We start from the raw sequence: 24012 nt of genomic DNA, 5'->3' as shown, positions 1-24012 counted from the left end.
TATCACAGGTAGAAGTCTGATAAGAAGTGTCAGTTATTAGAAGAAGCATGCAATCAGTTAAAGAGAGTGTTGGACGGATTCATTCACGATAAAATGCTGAAACAATTGAAGCTGGAGTTCAGTGACATAAATGAGATGTTCACTGTCTCCATCCTATAATAATCTGTTCCTCCTCGTCTCTGCCCTCACATCATCGATCTCCAACATGGTGAAAGAGAGAAAACATGCAGCGTGTTTGTGATGAGTGTGCATGTTTGTGTTTCTGCAGTCGCTGTAAAATAAAGCTGCAGTTTGTTGTTGTTTGTCTCAAAGTGTCCGTTTAACAGAGCAGAGAGACACAACAGACACAGAGACACCCTGCATGGACACAACAGGCACAGGAACACAACAGACACAGAGACACCCTGCATGGACACAACAGGCACAGGAACACAACAAACACAGAGACACCCTGCATGGACACAACAGACACAGGAACACAACAGACACAGAGACACCCTGCATGGACACAACAGACACAGGGACACAACAGACACAGAGAACACCCTACATGGACACAGCAGACACAGAGACACCCTGCATGGACACAACAGACACAGAGACACCCTGCATGGACACACTGGCACAGAGACACCCTGCATGGACACAACAGTCACAGAGACACCCTGCATGGACACAACAGACACAGAGACACCCTGCATGGATACAGCAGACACAGAGACACTGACACCGGCCCGCTCTCTATTATTTATTGTCGTTTAATCACAGCAGAGACGAGCAGAACAGAACCTGCAGAACTTTCAGATTCTTATCTTCAAACTCAAACACAAAAGTTTGCCGACAGTTTTCTTGTCTTTGTTTGAATCAAAGAAAGTGACTGAAGTTTCTGAAAGTGTCGACTCAGCGTTTGTTTTTATTGGACGAGAGAATAAAAGAAGAAGCGGAGCCGTTTGAAAGACTCGACTGAAGCTGATGATTCAGCTGCCAGATTATAAACAGAGATCAGTTCACTGCTGCTGGTTGGAGAAAACAGCTGTTTAACAGCTGGAAGGATGAAATAATCCTGATGATGTGTCCGTCTGCTGTCTGAAGGTGGATCTGTCGTGTCCTGTCGACAGGTTGGCAGCGTCCTGTATGAGACATTTATTGAACACTTTGACGTGGCTGATGTTCGGTTGGTTAGAATGATGTCATGCTGGTCAATTTTCTGTTTCAACAGAACATGTGTTTGTTTGTTTTTTACCACCAACATGACTGGAAAATGTCCTTGCATCTCATGAAAATAACCGGTTTCGTTACCACTAGCATTTCTCCAATATCTTGTTGCGGTTTTTGCAGTGCTCCTGACTGACCCAGGACCTTTTGTGTCAACTATATTACACATGCATGCCGTCTCTCTACCATCCTGCCAAGCTCACCAATCAGAAGCGGCATGCTACTCGTGGACAGGTCACGCTAATCAATCAGTATTAACCTCCTTCCTTACTGGCTTCAGCTGGACCAGAAGCGAGTTAGGGGATCCCCAAGAAAAACAGCGCGTCAGTCATTTCATCGGAGTATTTCAGGTTTGAGGCTGCAGACGTGCACCAGAAACGGGTACTGTGCAAAACCTGTCGCGCTAAAGTTGCAACATCCAGCAGAAACGCAACCAATTTATACCGGCACTTGAAAAATCACCACAGGCATTTGTATGACGAGTGTATGACGGAAAAGTCCGGTGAAAAGTCCGGTGAAAATGATACTCAGGCCCACTGTAGCAAACAGACTACAATAACAGCATCTTCTGCTAGTGTAACTCCGTATGATAAGAGCAGCCACACCGGGAATTGTTTTGTATTTTATTTAAAGGAACTTGGGGCAGGATCAAGAAATAAGACTCGTTAGTGACACGACGGCCGTTGCGGCCGTTAGGGTAACTGCAGCCATCAGCCATGCATGTTTCTTGTTAATAAATACATTTGGAAGCAATTTTTAACTTTAGTTTTCATCCTTGCATTAGAGTAATAGTGAATATTGCACTGAAGCTTGATTTGAAGGAAATTGTGAATCAAATCGAAATTGCAATATCTGCCAGAAAAATCGCAATTAGATCCCTTCCTAAAATCATTCAGCCCTACGACATCTCGATATAAATGTCAAGTTTTGTTGCCACCAACGGTTTTGAGAAGTGTCCCAACATCTTGTGAAAAAATATCCAGTTCTGTCTCCACAAACACGGCTGAAAAATGTCCTGACATCTCGTTGAAACTATCCAGTGGTTTCAGGTTTACAAATGCTGAACCACTGTCTAGAACAGAGGTCTCTGGCTTGGCTCACCCAGCTTTAACGCCATCACTTGATATGAAATCAGCTCATGTTTTATGATGTGAACTTATCTGTGTTTGCAGAAATGGAAAATGGAAATGTTTTCTACTGGCGACAGTGTCTGCCTGATTTGGTGCCACACACACACACACACTCACACACACACACACACACACACACACACCTCGCGCTGTCTTGCCGTGGTGTCATTCCCATCATGCTCCTCTCCATCCTCTCTGAATGAAGGTGTGTTTCAGCTGCAGAGGCGAGATTGATTCACACACCAGGAGGTTTGTGTGCGTGCGTGCGTGTGTGCGTGCGTATGAAGGTATATCAATGTCAAAACAACCAGAGAGATGCGCAGCAACGGGTGTGTGCACGCATGAGAATTTTGTTATGCGTGCGTGCGTGCGTGCGTTGTTACGTGCAGACTGTATTTCACGCGTAACAAGAAGCTGCGTGCGTACGAAGCAGCGTGCGCACGTCCGTCTGTCACTGTTTGACAAATGTTGTCACGCGTTCACACACGCGTGCGGTCGCAGTTTCTGATGTGCGACCGGAAGTTGATCTGCACCGTGCGCAACACACCACGTACGTGAACGCCTCGCGTAGTTGTTCTGTGTTCCATGTTCATCCAGTAGATGGAGCCATCGATCCAATACGAGATACAGACATACAGACTTTTACATGACATGATTCATTTGTTCCATGAAGACAGAGAAAGAGTTCTGTTGCTGTTTCTTTACTTTGTTTCTCACATGAGACACAAAATCAATGACAAACATTTGTAAGTTAACCACGCCCCCCGCAGGTAATCACTTCATTGAGAACTGCTGGGACCGCTGGAGAGGTGCGTTAGGTTTGTGCACCTGAACAGCTGCAACACACTCCCAGGACTTTTGTTGGGAGGGGCGGGGGAAGCACGCACTTTTATCAATGATCCACCGTCCTGGTCCCACTGAGGACTCGAGCAGCAGCGTTTTTTATACATACATATATATATATATATATATATATATATATATATAACAAAAAAAACACTTCTCCTCCTTCTCATTCTTCTTTTATAATTCTGGCAGCAGTGTCTGGCTCACTGCTGCCTCCCCTGGTTGACGACACTTCAATAAAATGAAAAGGCCGACTACGCGAGGCGTCTAAGTACGCGTTGTGTTGCGCACGGTGCAGATCAACTTCCGGTCGCACATCAGAAACTGCGACCGCACGCGTGTGTGAACGCGTGACAACATTTGTCAAACAGTGACAGACAGACGTGCGCACGCTGCTTCATACGCACGCAGCATCTTGTTACGCGTGACATAGTTTGCGCACGTCATTTCCGCCTACATGTGAGCGTGTGACAAAAATGTTCAATTATCTTCATGCGAGCGTTAATGCGTGCGTTCGCATAAAAACGCATGAATGTTACGCGTAGTCACTACGCGTAGTGTGATTACCGGCGTGCAGCAGTCATACGCGTGAACGTGCGTGTGAACGGGGGACCATTATAAGTCAATGGGGAAACTACATTACACGTCAGGCGCTGCTTGCTGCACAGGCGTCAAAGCACGCGCGTGTGACACGTTCAGTTGATAGGTGCGCACGCATTATGACACGATTCTACCGCCATAGCGTGCGTGCGTGCGTGTCTGTGTGTGTGTGTCATACCACTCAGAGTAAATGAGTCCAGTCAGTGAAGGTGCATTTGATTCATTCATTCCTCTGAGACTGCACCAGTGATGTCATGTTAACAGCCATGAGGTCAGAGGTCAACACCTTTTAATCAAGCCCTCTGATTGGCTGTGCTGAGCGTGAGTCTCTGCTGCTATGCCCTGTGGCGGTCATGTTGGAGGTAATAAAGGAGCTTTCTGCTAATTTAATGTATATATTTGACTTTAAACCTGTTATTCATTTAGTGATACATTTAAGACTTTAAGACTAACCTCACCAGACTACTGCATCTGTACACAGACACAGACACACACACACACACACACACGCAGAGTTTGGTTTACTACATGTGAACAGCAGACAGCTCATAGCGATTAGATGACGCATCGGCCTCTTTCAGCCTGGAAGTGAACATGCCTGGCCCTGTCCTCCTCCTGTCACTCCAACACACACACACACACACACACACACACACACACACACACACACACACACACACACACACATACATACATCCTATCTGGTAGTGTTTAGCTGTCATAACCCTGGTGTTACTTTCCTCTGTGGCGGTGTTTGCTACTGATCTGTGAAGTTCTGTTTTCTGTACAAACGACCGTCAGCAGCTTTTAATCCTTCTGCTTTTAATTAAACTGCATTTTATTAAAAAATCGTTTCATTACAACTTTCACATTGCGATGAATAGAAATAGAAATTACAGTTATTGTTATTAAATGTGAAGCTGTAACTGAATGTTTTTATATAACAGAGCAGATAAAACTCAGTGAGAAGCTGCTGTCTGCAGGTTCAGAGTATTTCTGTGTACTGCAGTACTCACTGCACTCTGTCTGCTGGTTCAGGAGTATTACTGTGTACTGCAGTACTCATTGTACTCTATCTGCAGGTTCAGAGTATTTCTGTGTACTGCAGTACTCACTGTACTCTGTCTGCAGGTTAAGAGTATTTCTGTGTACCGCAGTACACACTGAAGTAGTATTGGATTGTTGTTATTGGTCAGGAAACCAGAGAAGAAGAAGAAGAGTGGCTCTCTGAGAGCAGTTATTGATCTTCTCTCTGCTTTCACTCCTCAACTCTGTCCTTCGTTGTAGTGTAGTGTGAACATTTATACACATTTATATACATTTACAAACGCTTGTACAACATTTAGAAAACATTTAAACAACATTTATGCATGTTTATACATGTTTACAAACGTTTACACAACATTTATATACATTTCTACCAGATTACAAAGATTTATACAACATTTATACACGTTTACACATTTTTACACGTTTACAAACTTTTATACAACATTTACAAAACATCTAAACAACATTTATACACGTTGCAAACATTTATACACCATTTATAGAGTTTACAAACAAACATTCATACACATACATACATACAAACGTTTACACATTTACAAGCATTTATGTATGTTTACAAACATTTATACACGTTTACAAACATTTATACACGGTCACAAACATTTATACACATTTACAAAATGTTTATAAATGTTTACAAACTTTTACAAAATGTTTGTACTGTTCACAAATGTTAATACACGTTTACAAACATTTGAACTACTTTTATACACGTTTACAAACATTTACATAAGATTTATTCACATTTACAAACATTTATACAACATTTTTACACATTTACAAAACATTTATACACGTTAACAAACCTTTATACAACATTTATACACGTTCACAAACATTAACAAAACATTTATACACGTTTACAAACCTTCATACAACATTTATACACGTTTACAAACATTTAAACAACATTTATACACATTTACAAAACATTTATAACTGTAACAAACATTTATACAACATTTATTCATGTTTGCAAACATTTATAAACATTTATACATGTTTACAAACATTTAAACATTTATACACATTTACACAACATTTATACAACATCTGTTGTCATATTTACACATTTTTAAACTTTTATACACATTTATTCGCCCGTCTCTTGTCTTTTTTCAGTCTTTCTCCTCCATTTTCCTTTCACTTATCTCTTCGTCTCTCCAATCCCACCTGCTCCTGAACTGATCCTCTCCTCCTTCCCTTCAGTCTTTCCTTCCCTTGACAGTTTGGTCAATACTAGGGAAACTGAGTGTGTGTCTGTGTGTGTGTATGTAATATGAGCTCCAGATTAACTATGTGATCTGTGTTACAGAAGCTGCTGTTTGAGATGTCAGTCACCCTGGTAATGACTGTAGCTGAGTGTGTGTGTGTGTGTGTGTGTGTGTGTGTGTATTACAGATTTTAATTCCTTCAGCTGTCGGCTTTGATCAGCCGGCTGGTAAATCTGAATCAATGAATATAAAATTTAATAATTGCTGTTACAGATTAATAAGAGACTGAAAGCAGGTAAACTAACCAAAGATGAATCCATCAGTCAGGCTGACAGATCATATAATAATATAAGTCATTATAATTATAATTTGTTTCAGTTGATGTAACATAAATGTTGAGATGAATATTCACGTCCTGTAAATCAAGTGCAAACTGTGAGGGGGTAAAAATAACCTGCTGTGTGTGTGTGTGTGTGTGTGTGTGTGTGTGTGGTAATGGTATCTCATCTAATAACAGTTTCACACCTCTAAATGAAGTGCAGCCGTCGTCGTCTCCATGGAAACTCGCCCTCAGACTCCTCTATAGGCGTTGATGTTCAGTCTGCTCCCGTTAAGGGCTTTTATTTTGAAAGGAACAGCAGGGGGGAAGTTGTCTTGTCAGAAAGCTTGTTTTCCACCATCGATCACGTTGTGTAGTGAAGTCAGGAAACATTTTTTCAGCTTCCTCCCTGAGTCTTACTCAGAATCTCCTTTGATTCATTCACTCATTTTACTTTCACATGTTTGTTCATGACATCACTTCCTGTCTAACGTCTGTGATCTTTTAGTCAGCATTTCTTTCATTGGCCTTTAGGGACAAATGAAGTGCTAACTTTATGTATTCTATGATGCTCTTCTGTCCTGTGTCAATCACAGACACCTGAACACACCGCAGAAACTCGACTCGCTCATCGACTCTAATCGTTTGTCGAGCCGTAACCCATGACGATCTGTGGGATTATGGGATATTGTGTTTGTTGAAGGACGATAAAATAAATAAATACAATTAAAACAACAACATTGTTTGTTAACAAACTGCCGTCACTATCTCAACATATGAAAATACTTTGAGGTACAGTTGAAAAAGTTGTATTCTTCATTCTTAAAATTGTTAGAAATGTTAATGAGGTTTTCTTCAGAACCTGGAAGTTCTGGTTTCACTGTGTTTGACTGTTTATTCATTGAGATTTCATTAAAGCACATTAAAGTGGAATGTAACTAAGTACATTTACAAGTACTGTACTTAAGGACAGTTTTCAGGTACTTACATTACATTCTGGAGGCAATATTTTACTTTTTACATGTATTTGTTAACTTTAGTTACTTGTTACTTTACAGATTACATGCTGCATCAGAGCCAAAGTAGCACATTTCTAAATGTATTTATTTTTTATCATCAATCAGATAAAAAACAGTGACTGTGATGATCAGGTGACTCATAGTGTACAGTATATACATACATGTAAATATATGGATCAGTTACTTTTACTTGTACTTTTGATACTTAAGTACATTTAGTATCAGATACTTTAACTTTTATTGAGTACTCGTCATATGGGTGACTTTCACTTTCACCAAAGTAATACTTTAGCACCATATCTTTACTTTTACTCGAGTATGACTTTAAGGGACTTTTTACAACACTGCATTTAAAGGTGCTATTTGTGGAAATAATGTCAAATAATGGTGCTCTGGGCCGGCACCGACCCGTCCTACATCCCAAAGTGTCAGTTTTTGATGAGTTGGGAAAAATCAAAAATCTACGGAAGCCCTAAAGGGCCATGCATTCATACATTTTATTTTCTCTGTTTTCCCATGATAACGAGTTAATTTCATTTGTTTTCTTGAGATCTCGAGTTATTATCTCAAAATAACAACTGCCGTTTTCTGGAGATAACGGGATAATTTTCTCGAGATCTCGAGATAACAAAACTTTGTTTTCCAGAGATAACGATATAATTAATTCGAGATCTCAAGATGATGATTGTGATATGATAGGCCTGAGATTATGGAGACGCCCGGGAGCTCATAGCTGGTCAGCTATGTAGTTAACAACGACATCAGGCTCACTTAGATTGCGCCGCCGATATAGCTAAAGCCTTGCTAACCGTCTTTTTAGATTACGCACACTAATGTGTATATTATCTGTAATAGCAAGGCATAATGCTATTTCAGCCTGTGTCAGGCCTTGATTGAAAAGATATGTGCCAGGGTGATCAATATGCTCCCGCTCCTCTGACATTGCTACACTGAATGATGTTTCCTGCAATGATTTAATATACTACACTAAGATCTTCTCAAGATCTCAAATTAATTATATCGTTATCTAGGGGAAAACAAAGTTTCGTTATCTCGAGATCTCGTGACAATTATCCCGTTATCTCAGGAAAACGGCTGTTGTTATTTCGAGATAATAAGTCGAGATCTCAAGAAAACAAATGAAATTAACTCGTTATCACGGGAAAACGGAGGAAATAAAATGTATGAATGCATGGCCCTTTAGGGCTTCCGTAAAAATAATCTTTTCTTACAAATAAAGCACCTTTGACCTCTGGTGGTCTGTGGGATTTTGGGAAATGGTGTTTCATGAACAAGTCCCAAATATTGAATTAACAGCATTGTCAGAAACTATTGAAAAGTCGTATTCTTACTTTTTAAAGTTGTCACAAAAGTCAATGGGATTTTGAAGTTTTTCTTCCACTGGGAAAACACCTGGAACTTCTTTTACATTGATTCTCTATATTTAAACATTTACGTTGTTACGGAGCCAAAGTTACCTTCATCACTTGTTTCTGCTGACTCACTGATGAGCTTCTGTCAGGTCAGAAGTTCTGTTTGTCTGAAGTTTGAACAGTTCATTGATCTGATGCTGCTGTCAGAGGACAACATGGACTGAGGCGACCTGTTTAACCTCTTACATTCTGTCTCAACTCCCGAAGCCTTTGAGGACGTCTGAGCACAGAAGACGATCATTTTGTTGGACTGAAACTGCAGAGTGAGTTTGTTTGAGAAGAACTTGATGCAGAGACATGAATCCTGATGTGCGAGTTTTGTTTCTTTGTGTTGTCGACGCTCCGTCTCACACTTTGGCAGCGTGAGGCTGAAACCTGCAGGAGTCAAATCAGCAGACCAACACAACACTCTCTGTCTGTGACCTTGACTGCCGCCTTCGCCTCAGGGGTCGGGTAGCCTCGTTCCCCCCGAATAACCCCCCCTTAATACACGCACACACACACACACTCCTGCAGGCTGTTGTCATGGTGTTACTGCTGCCCTGTGGGTGGCTTTCAGTGTGTGTGAAGTTAATTTTTATCCACACCTTCTCCTCCAGTCGTCATGTGTTCATCACAGGAAAAGAAGCAGCAGTTCAGTCATGTCTAAATCTTTATTCTACCACCCTTTCACAATAAAAATAATATATATATGTATACATATATATGTATATATATGTATATTTATATATATATACATATATATACAGTACAGACCAAAAGTTTGGACACACCTTCTCATTCAATGAGTTTCCTTTCTTTTCATGACTATTGACATTGTAGATTCACACTGAAGGCATCAAAACTATGAATTAACACATGTGGAAATATGTACTTAACAAAAAAGTGTAAAACAACTGAAAATACGCCTTATATTCTAGTTTCTTCAAAGTAGCCACCTTTTGCTCTGATTACTGCTTTGCACACACTCTGCATTCTCTTGATGAGCTTCAAGAGGTAGTCACCTGAAATGGTTTTCACTTCACAGGTGTGCCCTGTCAGGTTTAATAACTGGGATTTCTTGCCTTATAAATGGGGTTGGGACCATCAGTTGTGTTGTGCAGAAGTCAGGTGGATACACAGCTGATAGTCCTACTGAATAGACTGTTAGAATTTGTATTATGGCAAGAAAAAAGCAGCTAAGTAAAGAAAAACGAGTGGCCATCATTACTTTAAGAAATGAAGGTCAGTCAGTCCGAAAAATTGGGAAAACTTTGAAAGTGTCCCCAAGTGCAGTCGCAAAAACCATCAAGCGCTACAAAGAAACTGGCTCACATGAGGACCACCCCAAGAAAGGAAGACCAAGAGTCACCTCTGCTGCGGAGGATAAGTTCATCCGAGTCACCAGCCTCAGAAATCGCAGGTTAACAGCAGCTCAGATTAGAGACCAGGTCAATGCCACACAGAGTTCTAGCAGCAGACACATCTCTAGAACAGCTGTTAAGAGGAGACTGTGTGAATCAGGCCTTCATGGTAGAATAGCTGCTAGGAAACCACTGCTAAGGACAGGCAACAAGCAGAAGAGACTTGTTTGGGCTAAAGAACACAAGGAATGGACATTAGACCAGTGGAAATCTGTGCTTTGGTCTGATGAGTCCAAATTTGAGATCTTTGGTTCCAACCACCTTTTCTTTGTGCGACGCAGAAAAGGTGAACGGATGGACTCTACATGCCTGGTTCCCACCGTGAAGCATGGAGGAGGAGGTGTGATGGTGTGGGGGTGCTTTGCTGGTGACACTGTTGGGGATTTATTCAAAATTGAAGGCATACTGAACCAGCATGGCTACCACAGCATCTTGCAGCGGCATGCTATTCCATCCGGTTTGCGTTTAGTTGGACCATCATTTATTTTTCAACAGGACAATGACCCCAAACACACCTCCAGGCTGTGTAAGGGCTATTTGACCAAGAAGGAGAGTGATGGGGTGCTGCGCCAGATGACCTGGCCTCCACAGTCACCGGACCTGAACCCAATCGAGATGGTTTGGGGTGAGCTGGACCGCAGAGTGAAGGCAAAAGGGCCAACAAGTGCTAAGCATCTCTGGGAACTCCTTCAAGACTGTTGGAAGACCATTTCAGGTGACTACCTCTTGAAGCTCATCAAGAGAATGCCAAGAGTGTGCGAAGCAGTAATCAAAGCAAAAGGTGGCTACTTTGAAGAACCTAGAATATAAGACATATTTTCAGTTGTTTCACACTTTTTTGTTAAGTATATAATTCCACATGTGTTAATTCATAGTTTTGATGCCTTCAGTGTGAATCTACAATTTTCATAGTCATGAAAATAAAGAAAACTCTTTGAATGAGAAGGTGTGTCCAAACTTTTGGTCTGTACTGTATATATATGTATATATATATGTATATATATTAGGGGTGTCACGATTCTCCAAATCCTCGATTCGATTCAATTTTCGATTCTAAGGTCACGGTTCGATTCGATTCTTGATTTTTACATTTATTTTTTTTAAAGCACAGGTTGCTATGCCATCTTTAGACTAGACTTTTATGCAATATAATATCTGACCTTTGTTAGCAATGTACCACACTACATTGTCAAATGTAAAACATTTATTAACAACATAATGTAACAATAACTTATATCTTCAGTCAATTGGAAACTTAAACAAAATAACCTGCCATCTAGTTTCTCTTTTGTAACTGCAGTCTTCTTCACAGAAGATGACATTCAAGTTCACAACAAAACAAACAAAAAAATAAACAGCCATGTCCATAGTCTTCTCTGAACAATTAAGTGTCTTAAACTATTTCCCAACAGTTGGACATATACAAGGTGCGTGAGGTGCGAGGGGGCGAGCGAGAGTGAGGGAGCGTGCGTACGTGCGGACAGTGAATGAATGGGAGAGGAAGGAGAAGTGAAAGGAGTAGCAGCAGCAGCGACAGCAGCAATAAAGTGTTCAATATAGGCTGCAGTTTGGCTGACTAAAGGCGACGGCTCCTCAGATACAGCAAAGCTCCCTGGTATTATTTCCCGACCAGCTTAACACGTGAAAGGGGGTTCACCCCGAAGGTAAACAGAAACTTCGGCCCTGGAGGAAATCATCTCCCCTGTGCTTCCCGACCACGGTCCGGGAGCCGAACAGTAACACCATGCTATCGTTTGACTGGCTGTAGCTAATAGCTACTGGCTTAGCTAGTAGCTAAGTTAGAGGAGGTTGACTCGCAGCACTTCAACACGTGTGTGTTTTTTTCCCCTTGGCAAGCCGACCGGACGTGACATGGGGGCGTGGCAGCATGGACGATTCCATTTTTTAATTCGAAGTTCGAGATTGTGAATTAATTTCGATCGATTTCGATTTAAGATCGAAATCGTGACACCCTTAATATGTATATATACACTGGAAAAGCTATGGTCAGTTGGCAGTTTATTAGGTCTGCCAAGTTTAATCTAAGTCAATCCAGCACAACAGTTGTGTAATAATTGTGTTGTAACTGATTTACTCCTGATTAACTGATTTACTTGACTCGTTCAGATTGTGTTTATTTCATCATTTCTCCTTTATTTGTGTGCTTCTACTGTGGTTAAGTATCTACGTAGTTAAATTGTTTCATTATTTGTCCGTTGATTGTTAATATTTCTGACTTTGTCGTGCTGTAAGAGCACGTCTCTGCACCAGCTGTTTTATTTTGAAAATTGAGAGGATGCACTCTGCTGTTCTGCTGTCTGACTTCCTGTCTGACTCGAGCTGCTCGGTGCAGATCAACGCCGCCGTGGTGCAGCTGGTGGAAACCGTATCGCGGCCGTAACATTACGGAGATGAGCTCAATGATAACTGGCAGTTAGACACGTGTTTATTAAAAAAATCGGGTCATTTTGGAGGACGTAGTTTGCGCTGCTGGTTTCTATTATTTTGTCCATCCAAATTAAATCACTCACTGTCTTGTCTGGCACATCCCAGCCACCGTACTGACACCAGTTCTTCGGGACACTACATGACACTAAGTTGTATTTATTTTTATTTGAGCCTTAATTCAACCAGGAATGTCATTAATGATACTAAATTACACTTAATGTTGCTAAATAGTGTTAAAAAGTGTGTCCTCATCAGCCTCACCTGGAGGTCTATTTAGGAGCTCATAACTGTCAAAAAATATAAAAGTTCATATTTCCATTTTATTGTGAGGTTTTTAAGGATTACTTGAATGTTTTGGATTAAAGTGTTGTTGGACGGTGAGAGTCTCCCATGCAGTGAAGTAGAAGTAAAATAGTAAATATCAGAAAATGTTAATGCAGTCTGGTGGAGGTGCAGAAGGGGAGTAAACATACTTTGTAACATTCCTCCTCCGTGTATCAATAAAGTGTAATTGTTATTATCTGTCATGCATGAAGCTTTATTGTTTTATCATTAGTTATGGAACATAATGGGGTAATATTCAGTTTACAGACTGTAATGAGAGTCCACTGTTGATGCTGCTGTTGCACACACACAGGTTTCTGAGTGTGTGTGTGTGTGTGTGTGTGTGTGTGTGTGTGTGTGTGTGTGTGTGTGTGTGTGTGTTTCCTGGAGAGTCCAAGACGTTGTGAAAGGAGCTGATGAATATTTGATGTGAGCTCTGGGAGGTCGGGTTGCACTCAGACAAACACCAGGCAGAGAGAAACCACGTGAAGGACTCACTTCGTCTGTTTCGGACTCGATTCTGATGGTTTCATGTGTGGGAAGAAAATGTACCATATCAACTGAGCTTCATTTAGAGTGAAATCATTAAACACACATCAGATCTGTTGATTTGATGAGCTCATGATTCAGCTCTTAATGGAAACAGCATTTACATTTTGCATTACCTTAAAAACTCCCTGATGTGTTCTGGAAACAGCTCACAAGTCAGCTTTGATTGTTTTGTTTTAATGTTCTTGCTGTTAACATGAGCTGAGCAGAACAATGAGTTCTTCTTTTTCACACTGGCAGCAGACAGATCAGGATCTTTGTTTGTTGCATTTTACATTTCTGCAAACCACGGATATGTTCAGTTGTGCACGTCATATCAACGTTCAGATTTGTCGATGATCCGACTCTCATGTCAGGAGGTGGAGGGGGTGGTGGTGGTGCCAGAGACCACTGTTCAAGCATGAAACCATTGGATATTTTTAACAAGACGTCGGTACGTTTTTCCATGACAGTTTTCTGATCTAACCAAGTGATTTTTGCGCCTGTGCCTAAACAAAACCAGAGATGGTTACCAAGCCAGAGACCACTGTTAGAGACAATGTTTAAATATTTACCAGCATGAAACCACTGGATTTTCTTTGTTGACAAGATGTCAGGACATGTTTGTGGAGACGGAACCAGGTCTTTTAAGCCAAAACTTGATCTTTTCCAAACCCTTACCAAGTGGTTTTTGTGCCTAAACCGAACCGGACCATAAACAGGGAGGGACTTCACCTCCATCGCCAACCGTCATCAGAAACAGGATCACAGTGTTTCTAGTTGTGGTCAGGTGCGAACGTTGAACAGGTTTATCTTGCTGCATAATTCATCCAGTTCCTAAAAAAAATCCCCTTTTTAAAGCATTTTTGATGTATATGACCATGAACCAAAGTATGAAATAAAAATCCTTCACAGTCCAACACATCTGTAGTTTTTCAAGTGTTAGCGTTGTGTTAGCTTTATAAGCAGCTCCACCTCAGGTCTGAGCTCTGGGATGAAATCTTTTTAACAGAAATGTCTCTGTGTCGACCTTTAAAGGCTCATTAAATAAACAGGTCTGAGCGCAGATGTACGACTCAGACACTTCATGTTTATTCCCAGTCAAAGAACAACAAGGCGAAAGTCAAGACAGGCAAATGTACAAGAAACAGGTCAGAGAAGCAGAACGACGGGATGACTCAGACGTGAGCATAGTAGACAGTCAGCATCTCTGCGGGTGTCAGATGGCGTGTGTGTGTGTGTGTGTGTGTGTCAGGCTGTCAGCTGTGTGTTAGCCTGTTAGCATGTTGTCCTGATGACTCTGATTCAGCTGCAGACTGACGGCTGCAGTCGTTTATGTCCAGCTGCTCCGTCAACCTGACAAGCTGTGTGTGCATGTGTGCGCATGTGTGTGTAGGACCATGAAATACAGATTACCACTGTCACTCACACACATACACACACACACACACACACACACACACACACACACACACACACACACACTTTCTTTGTGTAGTAACAGTGCTGATGAGTGTTTGGTCTGAGGCGATGTGCTGACACTGTGATAGGTTGGGTAAGCTGTGTGTGTGTGTGTGTGTGGGCACAGTGTGTGAGTGTGCCAGAGGTATCAGGAGGACAACATGTGACCCACTGCCTCCAGCATGTGACTCATGTGTGTGTGTGAGTTCATGTTTTTGGACATGACCTTTGACCTCTTGTTCTGCGGCTTTTTTCGAGGACACTCGCTCTTTGTTTTTCTGCCATTTGCAGCTCAGATGATCACAGAGATGATTAACATCAACAGACAGATGATTTGTTCACTTGTCGAGTAGAAACATTAAACGTTTGCTGAGCGTTTGATGCTTCTGCTTCGTTGCATCGTGAATTAAATCTTTTTTAAGATCTTCAAGCGTCCAATCTGAAGTAAACCCATGAAAAACACCTGAACCCAAAGTGCTTAAATCAATAACACAATACATAAGTTTATCCTCTACAATGACATGCTGCTGCTGCTGCTGCTGCTGATGATGATGATGATGATGATGCACCATGAAATCAGAGCTGTCCTGTTGGATCATCTCATTATCACATCATAATTAATAAAGATTTCTTCTTTTAAGATACAATATGAAAGAATTGTACGATTCTTTTTGTATTTTGTTGAGTTGTGACATCCAGACGTTCACTCAAACAAGGCTAACGGTGCATTTCAATTGGTCGCCTGTCACTTTAACCTTGAACGAGATGGAACACAACGTGAATAAAACACGACCTCGTCTGTGAACAGTTGGGCCGAGTGTCGTCAGATAGATTACGTTAGTTTCCAACAATGATCATTTGGGTTCATTGGCTCCAAACAGCCATATTACTTTACTGTGCATTAGCCGCAAGCTAACATTAGCATGTGTGTTTGAATCCAGGTTAAGCTCTGAGTGAAGTCAGCACTCAGCAGAGACTCTGGTTCTGGTTCTGGTTCTCTGTCTCCTCTCTGTAACAATACGTTCATGAAGTAAAGCCCATTTCCCCTCTAGCTTCAGTCAGCAGTCAACATTACAGAACAGAAACACCCGACAATGGAGGTCACCTCCGGATCACTGCTGCAGTCAGGTTGATCAACAGGAGTGAAGATAAATCCACTTTTTAATCCCACAAGTTAAAAAGTCATCTCTGAGCTCTCCTCCCGTCACAGTCTGATGAGATGTTTCTTCTGGCTCCACACGCCTGTTGTTTTGTTTTCTGATCGTGTTTAAAGACCGTTCAGTCTTGATTCAGACTCTGATGATTATCAAACTCACTTCACCTGCAGTGTTGTGGTGACTTTCTTCTTCCATCTTCTCCTTCTCAGTTCTTCTCAGCTTGTAAAGTCTGATAACTTCAGAGAAACGTTCCAACAACAAACAGGATCCCAGAGTCTCGTTAATTTAATCTACAAAGAGAAAAGAAATCTGGAAATTATCTGAAGACAGACGAGAAGAAAATCTAATTCAAACCACTGAAGGAGGAAACAGAAACAAGATGTAGAGAGAAATCGTTCCTCTGATGGTCCTCCTGAGATCTGTTCCATTGTTTCCTCTGTAATAGTCTGAGGACAGGAAGGGAACAGACCGAGGAGGTCAGTTATGATTTGTGATATTTAAACAATATGAATAAAAATGACCTGACTTTTAGAGAGAACAAGGATGAAGAGGAGGAGGAGGAGGAGGAGGAGGCGGTGGAGGAGGATGAAGATGATGAAGAGGAGGAGGAGGTGACGGGGAGTCTCTGTTCTGAATCAGATCAGCTTCCTCACACAGAGAGAACCATCTGTCTACTAGAAACACTGTGTGTGTGTGTGTGTGTGTGTGTGTGTGTGTGTGTGTGTGTGTGTCTGTGTGTCTGTGTGTGTGTGTGTGTGTTCAACCCTGCCCTCTCATTTACTGTAGATGAGTAATGGGACTGTCCAGGCAAATGGACATTGTGCGTGTGTATGTGTGTGTGCGTGTGTGTGTTTGAATCACTTTCATTAGATTAGTTGTTTAAATCTCTCTCAGAGTTTCAGGTATCTCTGTTTCCTCTCAGGCGACCATCTGCCACCACAGTGTGTGTGTGTGTGTGTGTGTGTGTTTGTGTGTGTGTGTGTGTGTGTGTGTGTACAGTAGATGTGTGTGTGTGTGTGTGTGTGTGTGTGTGTGTGTGTGTGTGTGTGTGTGTGTGTGTGTGTGTGTGTGTGTGTGTTGATGCTGCAGGACTAAATGTATCATCCAGATGATGTTGGAGGATGTTTTGGTGCAGATTATTAATCATCATCAGCAGAAACACTGAAACATTTACGTTTACGTGTGCCCTCTCAGTCTGTCGTGTGTCGGCCTGAGAATCACTTCTGCTCTGTGTTTCCTTGTTGTTGCATTTTATTTTACACCTCTAACAATCTATAACACACAAACCTGAAGCCTGCTAATGTTCCAGCAGAGGAGCTCTGACTGGTTTCTGTGTTTCTTCAGCTCAGGAGCTCTGACTTACGTTCGCCAGAGTTAGTGATTGTTGGCATTATCTTCAAGGTAAAATATGTGTTTTTGTCAGTGGAGTCTGGCGGCTTTGACGAGAGCGATACGACGGCTCTTTCTGGTTAAATAAAAGTATCTTACTCATTAACACAGACGTCTGTTGTTGTAGGGATCTTTTTCCATCTGTAAAGATCAACACATCAGTGGTTTGATCGAAGGGTTTCGCTGATACTGCCTTTATATTCAATGATCACAATTCAAGGCTGGTTTCTATTGATTGCTGTCGTCTGTTTCAGTGCTCTGATTGTTTGTAGGTCTGTGCCTGTCGATTACGCTCCTTGTAAATGAACACATTTGTCCAGCAATGTTTGTTGTACTGGAGTTAAATCTAGAATGTATCATAATATAAGATGTGATATACATGATTAATATTGAAGGTGATGACCAAAGACACCTGCAGGCTGTCAGATCAGTGTAAATACAGTATTTATATATTACAGTACAGTTTGAGTACCTGGAGGTAGAACTCAACTACAGTTTTTAATACATTTACAATCATTTGTCTTGAACCATCACACAAAGAAGCAAGAAAAAAATGATTATATTTTTCTTTGTGAAGGTGAACACATGTAGAAATACTTTGATACAGCATCATGGAGATCTGACTAACTCGTATGAAGCATTAAACTAAACTTAACTAAAATCATCCAGGTGTCACCACCACAACACACACACACACACACTGGGTACACACACACACACACACACACAGACACACGTCACGTGAGCGGAGCTGCACCATCGCTGGCATCCGTCCATGAACACACAGAACTGCAAGGACGTGTGTGTGTGTGTGTGTGTGTGTGTGTGTGTGTTTTCATGAAGCTGAATGAAAACACCACAAAATGGCGGCTCTTCATACGATAAATAACATGAGATGAGCTTCAGTACCGCAGGGCTCAGTACTCGGACCACGTTTTTTTGTGCCTCGTTCTGCCTCCTCACATCAAACCTTAATAAATACAACATAAATTATGATTTCTATAATTTTTACTTATGTAATCTATTATAATCTATACTTTTAATACATATTTAATGAGGTTTGGACGGTTGGTTGGACTAAACGAACACTGTGAAGGTGTCAATCAGTGGATTCATAGAGAAAATACTCAGCAGAAGAATATACAGTCATGAAATGTAACTAAGTACATTTACTCAAGAACGCTATACAGTACAATTTTGAGGTACTTTTGCTTGAGTATTTCCACTTTCTGCTACTTTATACCTCCACTCTACTACATGTATTTAATTACCTTAGTTACTAGTTACTTTACAGATTACATGATGCATCAGAGCCACAGTAGAACAGTTTGAATCAATTTATTTTTATCAGCAGTCATAATCACCCGACCCAGAGTAGAAAGTACATACATGAGGTACTTTACTTGATTATTTCCATTTTCTGTCACTTTATACTTCTACTCCACTACATTAATTTAATAACTTTAGTTGCTACTCACTTTAAAGTAATAATCTGGAAGATTTTTATGTAAATAAACATCTGTTAAGTCACAATCTATCTCTGAATGAGGTAACACACTGATGATTGAGCCTCGGGCCCACTGATGAAAGCACTTGTATTTGCTGTAATACAAAAGTTGCACACTGGGTGTCGGGGCGACTTTCTCGGAAAATATCACAAGTGACGCGTTCACCCAGCGGTGGTCGGTCGGCAAGACAGAGGAGGTGGTTCACACGCGACATAACAGTTTTGTTTGTCCTGGTTGTTAACAGTTATGGCCGAACACCTGATCTCCGTGAAGCAATGAGGTCCAAAAACACACCTGCAGTTGCCGCTTTAAAGATGACATGCTGCATCAGAGCCAAAGCAGAGCATTTGCTACCTGGGTACATTTAATATCAGATACTTTAATACTTTTACTTTCACTTCAACCAAAGTAATATTTTAACACGAGTATGACTGAAGATAATCAGAATTTATTTGACTTCTTTTATTACTTTTACTTTGAAGCCTTAAAGTATCTTCTGGTTAAACTTGAATACTTTTACTGCAGTTACATTGTGACTGCAGGACATTTGGGTGTTTGGTGTTATTTTAATACTTTTATTCTGTTATTTAGTCTCAAACATGGATGTTTGCCTGCCTCCTCTCCTTCCTCACCTCCACATCTCCTCCTCACTCTCTACAACCTCTTCCTTTCCATCTTCTTCCCTTCCTTCCTCTCCTCTTCCTCACATCGTAGCATCCTCTCTTCCCTCCTCTGTGTTTTGTTTCCATGGCAGCAGGGACAAAGGGGCGGGGCAGCAGTTATTATTACTTAAATGATGTCATCTCAGTGGCGCTGCTCGAGCCGAGGGGGATCAAATGTGTGGGACAAATGTCTTCTGCTGGTGTGTGACGGTCGTAATGTGTGTGTGTGTGACTACAGCAGTCTCTATTTATAGACTGAGCTGAGATCCTGAGGGGCTACACACACACACACACACACACACACACACACACACACACACAGCCTCAGTAACTGTTGGCTGTCTTCAGGCCACCAGGTCAAACAGCCAAACTGTCTTTTCTTTTTCTAGTATGAAGTCGTGGAACTCTCCAACCTCCGAGTGTCCGCGGGAGATCCATGTTTATGATCGTGTTTAAAATCAATCTAAAATAAAAACCAAAGATAATTAATTCTTTTTGCAGCAGGAAGCTACGACTTTAGTCTTTTGTATGTAATGATGTCATCATGCTATGCCGTGCAAAACATGGTGAAAAAGCCAAGTGATTGGTATGAGGGGAGGCAGGGTTTTATGTAGCTGTGAGAATATTCAGAACAGGAAGCTTCTCCAAGAAATAACAAGATAAAAGCAAAAATACCGATGAAGGCGCTGGAGAATCACTGTATTTCTATTGCAGATGAAACCATCGAGACACCTCATACAAATGAGCTCAAAGACTGATATATGTGCATAGTTCACATGAGTTGTAGAGTCTTAAATATTTTGTTCATGTTTGTGCACTTTGGATCAATAGTTGTGTTTTTATCCGGCAAAATATGATGAAAAAATGTTTATATTTGTATTTGTATTTTTATATCATTGTATCATTTATTATTAATTATTGAATTAAATTAGCTTAGGTTGTAAAGATTTCAGGAAGTTGAAGCATTTGAAGATACTCCTAGAAATGACATCACAATATCCAAAAACACCACGAAGGCACTGGTGGACCATTTCTATTGTTCAAAGAGTTAAATATGAATATATATGACAGTTTAGAGACCAAACAATTGATTGATTAATGAAGAAAACAATCGATAATGGAGATAATTGATAGTTGCAGCCCTGATGTTCAGTTTAGTTTAGAGTTATATAAAAAGGAGAAAATCAGAAAAATCCTCACAGTGATGAAGCTGACAGCAGAGACATATTTTAGTCCTGCAGATTATTTTGTTGGTTAATTGGAAATCCTTCAGTCTATAAAAAACAGAAAATAATGTAAAAGGTCATAATTTCCTGAAGTCTCAGGTGACTTCTTGAAATTGAGAGATGTTTTGTAAGCTGTGACTTGGGAATGTTTGGCATTTCTGGTTGAGAAACGTGATTCTGGAGTTTTTTAAGAAATAAAGTTTATTCCACCTTTTAAAATATGAATATTTTCTGTTTTCTTTCTCCTCTGTGGCAGTATACTGAATATATGTTGAGACACTTGAGGACGAAACACCGATCGACATTTTTCAACATTTTATGACAATCGATTAATCCAGAAAATAATCGAGAATAACAATAACTGTCAATTGATGCTCTTACTGATGTATTGATTTAACATAAAGTCTCAAAATGTAAAAGTTAAAACAGTTCAGAGAAAATGTAGAAATCTGTCTCAGTGGGAGTTTTAAAACTGTAACGTGAAACTGAAACACAAATAAAACAACATATAGAGTTTAAGTGCAGCGCAGAGCGGCGAAACCTGATGATACTGTCCACACACACACACACACACACACACACACACACACACACACACACACACACAGTGAGGAGGATAAGGTGTTGTGGTTAATTGGTTGGTATTTGAGTTTCCCTCCAGATGTGGCCCCTCGCTCTCTAAATGCCCTCTTTGTGTCAGCGGCTGCTCGAGTCTTTTTCCACAAACGCTCTCATTCACAAGCTGCTACCTGACTCCGCTCACCTCCACCTCCCAGACGGGCGGAGGCGAGGAGGAGGAGGAGGAGGGAGGCAGTCTGGGTCTTAGTATCCACACTGGTCCAGACTGGATTCAGGCTCTCAGCTGCCAAAACAAAAAGTCTCCAATCGTTATATTCACCATCGTCTGTTTTCCACCTGAACGACTTCACAGCTAAAATATGTCTCACCTTGAGCTGTCAGACACTCGAGAGGAAATAAAAAGGCAAATTATAGATGGGTTTTCTTTCCTAACAGATAATTACAGGAGCTAACATGCTGTAAAATCTGTTATTGCAGTGTGAGAAAGTGAGAAAATTAATATTATTGATAGATAAAATACAAACCACAGATATGTTAAGACTTTGTGTATCTTCAGGTTTCATTTTCAATTTAATGTCACAACAAAGCTAGAAAGTAAAGATGGTGACAAGACGAGCTTTTAGCATGATGTCGTGGTGATGCTCCGGTTAGGTTTAGGCACAAAAACACATTGGTTAGGGTTTGGAGACATCATGTTTTGGCTCAAAATACCTGAGCCACAGCTGAAATATGTCCCGACATCTCATTAAAAATATCCAGTGGTTTCACGCTCACAAATGTTAAAACCCCCATCTCAAACAGTGGTCTCTGGTATTTTAAATTATGTTTAAAGTACCTGGTGTCTTTGCCACAAACATGGCTGGTAAAGGTCTCAACATTTGGTATTAAAATCCAGTGGTTTCATGCTTACAAATGTTGAAAAGCCCACTCAAACAGTGATCTCTGGCTTGTCAAGCATCTCTGGTGAGGTTAAGCCACAAAAATCACTTGGTAACGGAAATGATTGTGTCTTGTCTCAAAAAATAGAAAATGTCTAGACGTTGAGTTAAAAAATATCCAGTGGTTTCACGCTTACAAATGTTACAACGCAGTCTCGAACAGTGGTCTACGGCTTGGCCATCTTTATTTAGGTTTAGGCACAAAAAACACGGAAAAGATCATGTTTTGGCCACAAGCACGACTGGAAAATGTCCTGACATCTTGTTAAAGATCTTCAGCGGTTTCATGCTTACAAATGTTAAAGATGCAGTCTCGAACAGTGGTCTACGGCTTGCTGGCCATCTTGTTTTTATCCTCGTGACTGCTCCAATCTGATCAGGTGTTCAGTTGTCTTTAGAGAGGTTTCAGTGCTCTGAAAAGACTAAATGACTGAAATCATAAATTAAATGAACCCATGAGTGCTGAAGTGAAGGAGGATCTGTCAATCACAGCTGATCATTGTGGGACAGGTTCTCCACAGGGATCAATTAAACTTCCCTGATGGGATGTGATCAGGTCTAACAGGACTCTGATGATCACCGACTGTTTGGTCTGTCACACTGAATCATCTGACGAACTCACTGCCAGCAGTGTAATTATGATTAATACAGAGCAGCCATGTTGGCTCACAGCCCCACCGCCAAGTCTAATCTGATGTGAACGATTCCTGAATGACAGATACACGACAGGTTCACACATATCCTGGAAGATTATCTCATTTATGATGAAATTTGAGCATCTGAAGGTATGATGATGACCCCAGAAGCAGGTATTTTAAGTCAAAACATGATCTTTTTTCCTGAGCCTGACCAGGTGTTTTTTGTGCCTTAACCTAACCAGAGACAGCTGCCAAGCCAGAGACCATTGTTGAAGAGGACGTTTCAACATTTGTAAGTGTGAAACCACTGGATACTTTCTGTCTGAATGTCGAGACATTTACCAGCCAGATGGCAGCCAGGCCAGAGACCACTGTTCAGGACTGAGTTTTAACATTTGTCAGCATGAAACCACTGGATGTTTCTGAGGAGACGTGTTGGTGTCAACAGAACCAGATATTTGAAGACAAAACATGATCTTTTCCTTTTTTGTGAATAAATTAAGAATTGAAGCTAAAGCAGTAAAGTTTCTACTTATCCGTGGTTTTTGCAGAAACTTACTTTTATTCTGGTGATTGGGTTGCTTGGAGATTCTTTTGGACCTCTGAGGATCAGACAGGACCGCCTGAAGTGTTTTCCATATGGACCCTGAAACCTTCAGGGGGATCTGAAACTCTCAGGAGGATCAGTTAAACCCCCTCAGAACTTCGCTCTTTGAAATTATGCAGATCTTCGCCTAAAGGTGATCTGAAACTTCTCAGAACCTCCCAGCAACTTCTTCAAACTTCTGCAGCTTCTCCAGAACTGAAACCAGCGGTGAACGGTTGTTTAGGGACGCCTGCAGGACATTTTTAACTTCCTGAAGAATCTAAATCAGAATCTGAACGAGCTGAGCACTTTGTTCAC

The 24012-nt window shown here is 41.0% G+C and overlaps 1 protein-coding gene across 1 annotated transcript in view; it reads left to right on the top strand.

Annotated features, from left to right (window-relative positions):
• Positions 1–24012, top strand: part of mgat4b (alpha-1,3-mannosyl-glycoprotein 4-beta-N-acetylglucosaminyltransferase B) — a 102753-nt gene that overhangs the window by 5524 nt on the left and 73217 nt on the right. The window lies entirely within an intron of this gene.

This window comes from Pagrus pagrus, assembly GCF_965226575.1.
Source record: "Pagrus pagrus genome assembly, chromosome: 5".
NCBI lineage: Eukaryota > Metazoa > Chordata > Actinopteri > Spariformes > Sparidae > Pagrus > Pagrus pagrus.
The sequence above is the reverse complement of the archived record's forward strand: the minus strand, read 5'-3'. Positions and strand labels throughout refer to the sequence as shown.